We start from the raw sequence: 10,147 nt of genomic DNA, 5'->3' as shown, positions 1-10,147 counted from the left end.
AATTTATTTTCTTTTAATATTATTCTAGGTTATTTAGTATAAATAGGTTATTTTCTCATTATTGTAAACAAGACTTTTTATGATTAATTAATGGAGAATTCTCTCAAGTGGCTTTTGCTTCAAATTATTGTGTTTTTCTTGAACATCGAACTTATCGAGAATTAATTGTTCTTGTAGTATTCAAAACAATGGGTGTGATTTCAATTAATTAATTGTAATCAAAAGGTTGGCATGTTCATGTGACTGTGTTGGTTGTTTGGTTCTTGATTGTTGAGTCAGATCCACAATTGTGGGTGAAATTCATTGTGTTGCGTAATGAAGAGGTGTTTCACAGTGACATTCTTGTTGGGTTGCTTGGTTCCAATATTATGGGTTGAGTCCAAAACCTTGTTATTTGCTTTCTTGGGATCCATTGTTAATATCCTGTGGATTCGATAGTGACCATGCTAACTGGGTTCGCATCATTTGGCATTAGAGTACAGAATCCAAAATCAAGGTTATATCTTGTTCTTATTTTTTTGTTGAGTCTTTTTATTTTTTTTTGTTCCACGTTTTTAATTGTTTGTTGTGTTGTAATTTTTCAATTATTTGAGTCTTTGATTCATTAAAAAAAAGTTAGTATAAAAAAAAGAGTCAAAAAAAGAGTAAAAAAAGGTGTAAAAAATGTCAAGTTCAAGTCAAAATCAATTTAAGATGTTGGAGAAGACGATGCGATGATTCGAGAAGATGCTTTGAAATATGAGAAATAAGTTAGAAAGACTGGACTTGAAATTGACTAAATTTCATAAGTATCAATGTATTGAGAAGTTCAATGTGAGGAGACGGGAGCCTAGGATGTGAAATTGTGATGCATATGGATATGGTTGTGACATTGATGAAGATGCATTAGTTGATGTTGAAATACATGAATCGAGGAGTAGAGGGGATAGGCATGAAAGAAGGGATATAGGTTATTATAGGAGGGATCAGCAAGAAATCGAATTTAGAGAGAAGCCTAGGAGATATTATGGGGATGAGTACCCGAAGGAAAAGAAAACACCTATTGCGAGGTGTGCGAGTAGTACCTCAAGCAAGCATGTTGGGTTGAATTATAAACGGGAATTGGCGAAGATTCGCTAAATTATTAATTCTCAAATGGATCATCCAAAGGAGCACGAGAGTAAAAGTAAAAATTTTGTGGTGGTTGATGGTGAGGAAAAAGGTGTAGAGCATGGGAAAGTGAAAATGAAGCTGAGAGTAAAAATGAGAATGAAGGAGTGGTTAAAATAAAAGTGGCGCTACAAAAGAAAAATGAAGAAGAGACTTTGGAGGTGAAAGAGGAATCGGAAGTGAGCTTAAATGAAGAGAAGCGTGAAGTTGAGCGGCCATTGGAGAAAACTAACATTTCCCTCCCAAGCTTTGCTAATTCTGTTTTGCAAGTTACCCAAGATTCAATCCTAGAAAATGATCACGTTGGAATACCACCTGTCCCAGAAATTGAACATCAGTTGATACCACATCAGTTGGATTTCTCTTATCTATCAAAAATTGACTTTGTGATTTTCGAGGAGATGACGGAGTTTCAAAGGCACTAGAGGAACTACATATGTAGAGAGTTGATTGAGGAAGATGAACTGAAGGACAATATGGATACATTGGAAGTAACATTGCGTCAAGTGCTTGGGCCAAGTAAAGCAAGGAAGATGCATGATTATTCATCAAGTGGAGTTTTCATTGGAGCATTTCCAACTTGCAAAATTAAGCAGTTGAGACGAGCACATTTTGATCTATGTTATGGTGATTGGGTCTACATTCAAAAGAAGAGAGTTCTAGGTCAAAAGATGTCCAAATTGCATCCGAGAGGTGATGGACCATTTCATGTACTTGAGTTGATGAAAAGTAAATGTTATAACTTGGATCAGGATTTGAGGATGAATCCTCTTGAAGAGGAAGGGTCTGATGTGATCTAAAGAAATTTTATTTATGTCCAATTTCTTATTTTTCGTAATTTAGATATTTTAGGACTCTATTTTTTTATTTTACTAAATTTCTAGGTTTTCTAGAATTTATTTCCTTTTATTATTATTCTAGGTTATTTAGTATAAATATGTTATTTTCTCATTATTGTAAACAAGACTTTTTATGATGAATTAATGGAGAATTCTCCCAAGAAGCTTTTGCTTCAAATTATCGTGTTCTTCTTGAATTGTTCTTGTGGCGTTCAAAACAACGGGTGTGATTTCAATTAATTATTTATAATCAAAAGGTCAGCATGTTCATGTGATTATGTTGGTTGTTTGGTTCCTGATTATTGAGTAAGTTCCACAATTCTGGGTGAAATTCATTGTGTTGCGTAATCAAAAGGTCCTTCACAGCGCCATTCTTGTTGGGTTGCTTGGTTCCAATATTGTGGGTTGAGTTCAAAACCTTTTTCTTGGATTTCTTGGGATCCGGTGTCAATATCTTGTGGGTTCGATAGCGACCGTGCTAACTGGGTTCGCATCAGTTGCCGTTCTTTGCATTTTTAGGTATCTTAGCAACACTCAGCTTCAGTGTTCCATGAAAGGACCAAACATATTGAGATTGATTATCATGTCACTCAAGATCATTATCAGCTTAGTACTATCATGTTATCTTCTGTTCCCTCCACCATGTAGATTGCTGACTTGTTTACAAAGTTACATTTTATTTCATGGTTTCCATTTTTGTTTAGCAAACTCTCGATGCTTCTTGCAGCAGCATCATGAGTTTGAGGAGAGATGTTAAATATATTTGTTTTTTTAAGGGTAGATTAGTATTTTATTTGACGACTTAAATATTTATTTTCCTGCATTTTCATATCATTCATTAATAAAGAAACTCTCTATATTTTGTATTATCAATTTAGCATGTAACTCAAAGTTTCATAATTGCTTCTTGAACTTCCTTTGCTTTCTATATCACTTAAATATTATTAATTGCATATTGTTGTTATATGAATAGACAGGGGACATTATATTGTTTATGTTTGGGAGTGGAAAAACGTCAAGGTTTTTTTTTTTTTTTTTTTTTCCTGTGATTTGCATTTGTTATGTGGGAATTTATGACTTTCATATAATTGAAAACAAAGGAAAAATTCGAAATTTAAAAATTTATGAAAAGATTTTCGTGTCTCTCTATACTTTATGAGTTTGATAGCCTTACTGAATTATGATGATATTGCTGAAATTATGTGCTGATTTATGAGTAGTGATAGATTATAGGCTTTGATTTATTTTGATAAGGATTATTAGTCTAGCTGAATCATAAAGATTGAAGCAATTAAAATCTAGGAGAATCGTTAGAAGTTGAAGTGATGACTTACAGTGATAAGATCCAACCAAACTAGGAGGAAAATTATTGTTGTGATTTCAACCTTAGAATACACCCCAGGTGAGAGTTTAAAAAATAATTTTGGATGTGTGCAACTTACGAGTTAAAAAGAATATACTTAACCATTGAGGGTCAAAAATTGAATTAACTTATGAGTTTATGATGGTTGTCTTCAGTATAATATGGGATAAGTTAAGATGAGTCTTTATATTTTAATTTTGAAGTCTTTCATGAGTTTTTTTTTTTTTTTTTTTTTTTTTTTGCAATTTCAAAACATGATGCAAAAACAGCAAAATATCTAGCTATATTATTTATCTTGTTTTTGTTTATTTGATTAAGTATATGATTTTGTTCAATGATAAATAAATGTTCAAGTTCGGAGATAGATAAGAGTAATTTTTAAATTTATTTAGACTGTCAAAAGTGGATATTTGGGAGTGCTTTTACAGAATTGTTAATTGATATTATGTGTATAATGTTTGTTTAGGAAAAACACGATTTTTTATGGCCTTTGGATAAACGGAGCAACAAATAGATGAATAGGACATGATTTGTTAACAATCACAAGATGGGCACCAAAGTGGCCCACATTAGAAGATGGAGGGCTTAAATTGCAATTAATAAGGATGGAGCCGGATGAAAATCAGAAAATGGGGATCAAAATGTAAACAAAGGAATCAGTTGTCCCTTCACAATCAAAATAACAAAAATCATAGAAGCAATAAAAAAATTTGTATACCATACTAACTCCGGTAGAAAGATTTTATATTTCTCTCGATTTCTTCATAGAAAGCAATTGGATCACATTTTAGCCTACTTGAAGAAGAAAGTAATTAAGAGTTACTACGCAATAAACATAAAATGCTTGAAGATTTGAGGTTTGGAATTTGATATAAAAGGTAAGGAAAAAATCCAGAATTAGATAAACACTCAATTGAAGTATTTCAAGTGGGGTGGGGTGAAATTGATTCCTTATCTCATCTTTGCAAATATATTTTTGGTAAACAACACGAAATCCCAGAAGCGATAAACAACTGTTTACTTCATAATGTCAGCAACGAATAACTTTTTGAGGGTCCGGATAATCATCTAAATCAATGTATAAACGTTGGTTAACAACAATTCAAGAATTTGAAAATATAGAACGGTTAACGAGGACTCTGAAGGCTGCCATCTCCGTTTACTTCTTTTGACAATTCTTTTTATATTTTTTTTGGCTGCTTCAAATGCATGACAAATTTTATTTTCTGCTGTGCCTCAATAGAACCAAACCTCCTCACCATGTTAGGAATTATAGTTGAAGTGCAACATGTTAAGCTTTGCGAATATATATATATATATATATATATACACCATTTGTCTCCTGAAAACATATGTTGACAGGAAACGGTCCCAGTTTACCTTATATCAAACCATTCCCCCAGGGCAAAGGGCGGATTACCTACTCCTCCATCCATGGACTTACTTACTTTATTCATGCCAAAGGAGTTTCGAACCTTGTACCTCTAGGATCGCAAGCCTTTCAACTTGGCTCTGATACCATTTAAGACCCAGGGGATAGGAGATGAAATAGAAGAACAGAAATTTATGAAAATAAGTACTTTTATTGATAATTAAAGAAGATTTAAATATTACAAGGATAATTGAAAGGTATTTGAGAGAACAAATTACAAAGAAAAGTAAAACTTCTTCTTGCTAAATTCGCTCTACTTGAAATGAAATCTTGAACTCTTTTTATAATGAAGTCCGGACTTGAAATTTCTTTCATTTTGAAGAAAGAATCTTGAAAAGAGAAGTGGACGACATCATAATGGAGCATCTTGAAAAGCAGCATCAACTTTAGTCAAAAGTTTCCAATTTTTGACTTCCTTTAATAAAGATAATCTTTTTCTTTATTAAAGTAGATATTGATGTCTGACACAAAGTTGATAGGAATCTTGACAAATGTGGCACCATTGATTTTGAATTGGACAAAGATTGAGAAGAATTTCTCTTGCTTGATAGACCCTTGAATGTCTCAATTCATCAAGAAAACTGGGTCCATGTAGTCATTTTGAAGTTTTCTTTGAAGCCTTCTTTTGAGCTTTTGCAGCTTTCTCTTGAGCAAGAAACTCCTCATAGTCACCTAAATCAACTAGGTCATCACCATTGTCAGTTTCTTGAGAATATTGAGATTCTTCTTCTTGATCAGATTCATTTGTTTTTGAAGATCCTTGTTTAGAAATTTGATCATAAATTTCTAATAATTCTTTGGGATCTTTATATTTTGATAACATTGCAATGATTCTTTGTTTTTCAGTCAAAAAGTCAGCTTGATCTTCTTGTTCTTTCTTTGAAAATTTAGGTACACCCAAATTTCTTTGTTCTTGTATTTATGATTGAACTGCTTTTGGACAACAATTTGTTTCTTTGAACTTTGCCCACCATTTGATCTTGAATCATCTTGTAATTTTGTGGGTTGAGAACATATCTTGAAGATTTTCATAATGGAAGAAATCCCAACAGAAAATCCATGAAACTTTCAAATTGAATGCAAATTGAAACAAAAGATTTTCTTGAGGCTTGAGAAAAGGTTTTGCCTCTCTTTTGAAGTATTCATATCCTTGAAGAACTAGACTGGGCAAAATTTGTTCTTCAAGTCCATGATACTGAAACCAAGTTTGAAACCAACTCGGAAAACGAGGATTACAATTTTGATTAAAATTGATAAACCAAGAATGGGTAACAGGCCTAAAACGGAGAGCCTTATACCAAGCATTCTGGTAATCAAAATAATTGAAAGTATCTTGACAAGTGAAAAATGTTTTTGAGAGATTTAATCTCTTTTCTTCCCAAGGATTCTGTCCCCAGTCTTCATAAGACAGAACTCTTAGAATTGAAATTTTTGAAAACATAATATTTGATTTATCTCTTGGTTCAGGAGTATGAAAGATTAATGCAGATGCAGTCAAAGAAAGAATGGTTTCGTAATAATCTCTAGTTTTTTGGATATTTGAAGGCATGAACCAAAAGTTTTCTGGAAGGATTGAGTCAAGGCAATCATCAAGACCACCATATCTATTGATCCAAGAACTTTCCATTGTAAGAACACAATCGGAAAGATTCTTAGTAAAATATTTGAAAGAATTTGGAGGGTTAATTTGAGGAAGTTTGCTAGAACTTTGAACAGCTTTTTTGAAATTTGAAGGGGTTGAGGACTCAGCTTTTTGCTTTTATTCAGGTTTTTTGATGAAGGTTGAAAGAGCGTTTGAGGAAGATGAAGCTTCCTTTTGATCCTTTGGGGGATCCTCAAAGAAAGGAATTGAACTTTTCTTCTTTCTTGAGGTTTTTGTTTGAAAAGGATTTTGAGAATCCTCTTCTTCTTCAACTTTCTTTGCCCAACTCATTTTTCTCACTCTTTTGAATAAACTCTCTTGTGAGGAAATCTGCCAAGAAGTTTGATTTTCCTTGAATAAATAGAATTTCGAAATCAAAATAGGACAAAATTGCCTGCCACCTTGCAAAGATTTGTTTGGAAACAAGATTTTTTACATCTTTTTGTAAAACATCTTTTGAAGCTTTGCAATCATTTTTCAAAATAAATTTTTTATTGATCAAATCATCTTCAAATTTGGAAATGCAGAGAACTATTGAAAGAATCTCTTTTTTGATAGTTGAATAGTTGATTTGAGGTCCAGACCAGACTCCACTATGAAATCTGACTAACTGTTCTTTTGACGATCCTAGGGGTAATTGCTTTAACACACCACCGAATCCTATATTTGAGGCATCTGTTTCAACGATAATTGAGGCTGTGGGGTCAAGAATTGAAAGACAGGGAATATTTTTGACCAACTTTTTCACCTTTTGAACAGCATATGTACACTCGTAACTCCATGGGTCAGGGTTATTTTGTAATCTTTTGAATAATGGGGCACAGATTTGACAGATATCTTTGACAAAATCAGCCACATAATTAACACAACCTAGAAAGCGTTGCAAACTTGTTTTTTCTTTAATTTCATCTGAAAATTTATCAGTGAAATCAAGACTTCTTTGAATTGGAATAATTGAAGAATTTTGAATATTATGACCAAGAAAACGAATTTTTGTTTGAAACAAAACAATCTTTTTAGCAGAAACTGCTAAGCCATTTTTCTTGATTACATGTATGAATGTATGAATATGCTTGAAGTGTTGTTCAATAGATTTTGAATAGATGAGAACATCATCAATATAAACAATAATGAAATCTGAAAATGAATTAAAAATATCATTCATAATTTTTTGAAATTCAGAAGGAGCATTTTTGAGACCAAAAGGCATAACATTCCATTCGTATTGTCTGAAAGGAACATTAAATGCAGTTTTGTATCTATCTTCTTCTTTTATTTGAACTTGCCAAAATCCTGACTTCGTGTCAAATTTTGAGAAGATGATAGCTTTTGAAAGACGATTCAGAAGATCTTTCTTCTAAGGAATAGGATAACGAATCCATTGAAGAGCAGTATTGAGTGGTTTATAATTGATAACAAGGCGTGGAACACCTCGTTCAATTTCAGCAGAATTGTTAACATAAAATGCAGAACAACTCCATGGAGATTTCCTTGGACGAATTAAGTTCTTCTCAAGTAAATCATTGATTTCCTTGATACAAAAATCAAGTAATTCTTTTTTCATTTGAATAGGACGAGATTTTGTAGGAATATTTGATTCATGAAAATCAGAATTATAAGGAAGAGAAACAATATGCTTCTTTCTATCCCAGAAAGCATTTGGAATAGTTGAACAAATCTCTTGTTTAATCTTCTTTTGTAAATTTAAAATAAGATTTTTGATAGAAACATCTTCTTCTAATCTTTTCTCAGTTTTTTGAAAAGAAATTTCTTCTTTAAGAAATTTAACATGATTTCTTTTTAAATTGATATTATGAATAATTTTTGAAATTGCAGCTTCTTTTAAAGAATTAACATCTTTATAAGAAGGAGGATTTGAAAATTCAAAATGAATTTTCTTTCCAAAAATTTTTGTAGTTAATCCTTTATAATCAGCTTTAAAAGGATATATTTGAACAATAAAAGGAGTACCAAGAATAACATCTTGATCCAGATCTTTTACCAAATAAAAAACATTTTTAAAACAAATATTTGAATTACAAACATGAGCTTTTGAAATTTTGTAATTAATATTAAGTTTTTTACCACTAGCACCATAAAGGCGTTCAGTAGTTTTCTCAAAATATTTTGTAGGGATAAGTCCTTCTTTGATACAATTTTGATCAGCACCCGAATCAATCAAAACACGAGTAATGAATTTAAATTCTTTATTAACTACAATAGTAATATTGCAGTACCATTTCTGAAGTTGAATTCGATTAATAACATTAATCTTTTCTTCTTCAGTTTGAGGAAATTTTGAAGTAGATGAAAAATCAGATGAAGATGATTCAGAATGATGAGAATGATGTGAAGGAGTTTTTGAGGAAACTTTGGATTTTCCTTTATTTTGAGAATAATATTCATTGGTTAAGTCTTTTGCTTTAAGGCAAATTACTTCCATTCGAATATCTTGAACATGTTTTTCAAGTTTTGAAATCTGAGATTTCATTTCCTTAACTTCACTTTGAAGATCAAGAATTGAAGGTTTAGAAACTTTTGAAAATTCCTTTTGAGCACGACGAAGAATATTTGTAAGATTGATATCATCAAAATTTTCTTTTGATGTAGAGGATGAAGTCAAAGATGAAAATTTCTCTTTAAGTTTAGGATTATCAATCCTATCAATGATATTTTGAATAATTTCTTCTTCTCCTGTTAAGACATTTATAGTTTTACAACCACAAATTTCTTTATCATTTGAAGAGGTGCAAGAATCAGAATTTTGAGTAGATTCATAATCAGAATCTTCTTGATTAATAAAGACTTGTTCTAATTCAGAGTTAGACTCATTATCAGAACTAGACTGAATAAGATTAAGAAGTTGAGTTTTAGTATCTTCATCAATTTGAAGAGTACTGATTTTTTCTTTGAGAGGGCATCTATTTGAGTAATGACCAGTTTTGTTACATTTCCAACATGTAACTTTTGAATTTTTCTTTTGAAATTTTTTTGTAAATTTTCTTTTAGAAAATTGTTTTCTTTTTGAAAATTTCTTTTTGTGAAAATTTTCTTCAGGAAAATATTTTCTTTTTGAAAATCTTTTCTTATGAAGAATTTTTCTTGATTTTGAAGAAGGCAGTAAGATTTTCTCAAATCCATATTGTTCACAGAAAGATCCTAACTCATTTTGAGTTTGAGCCTTTTCTGCTTTCAATTTAGATTTAAGTTTTAAATCATTACATAAATTGAAAGCTTCCTTATTAATAAAATTAATAATTTCACCATAAGTAAGATGAATAAGATCATTGTTTTCTTCTAAAATTGAATTTTTCACTTTCTCAGCGAAAAGCTTTGGAAGTCCTAAAATGAATTTTTCTTTCCGAAAAGATTGTTGATAATCTTCTCTTTGCATGATACGTGTTAAAAACATATCTTTATACCATCTAAAATCTTGAAGTTTTGGACATCTTAAATTCATAAGAATATCATTTTGAAATTGAATATAATTTTCTGGAGTACCAATAAAATGTTTGATAATAGCTAATCCAAGAACGGAATAACTATCATTAATATCTTCTCCTTGTTCATTTTTGATAATATTATTATTTTCATCACGTTTGACAGCAGAAAAAATAATATTTTTTGAAGTAGATGAGAGATAATTTTCCCACCATTGACCAAGCTGTCCAGTGAATCCAAGAACAATATTATTAGTAGCTTGAAGCCTTGTGGCTCCTTTT

Source organism: Olea europaea, unplaced genomic scaffold, assembly GCF_002742605.1.
Source record: "Olea europaea var. sylvestris unplaced genomic scaffold, O_europaea_v1 scaffold1558, whole genome shotgun sequence".
NCBI classification, from domain to species: domain Eukaryota; kingdom Viridiplantae; phylum Streptophyta; class Magnoliopsida; order Lamiales; family Oleaceae; genus Olea; species Olea europaea.
The sequence above is the reverse complement of the archived record's forward strand: the minus strand, read 5'-3'. Positions refer to the sequence as shown.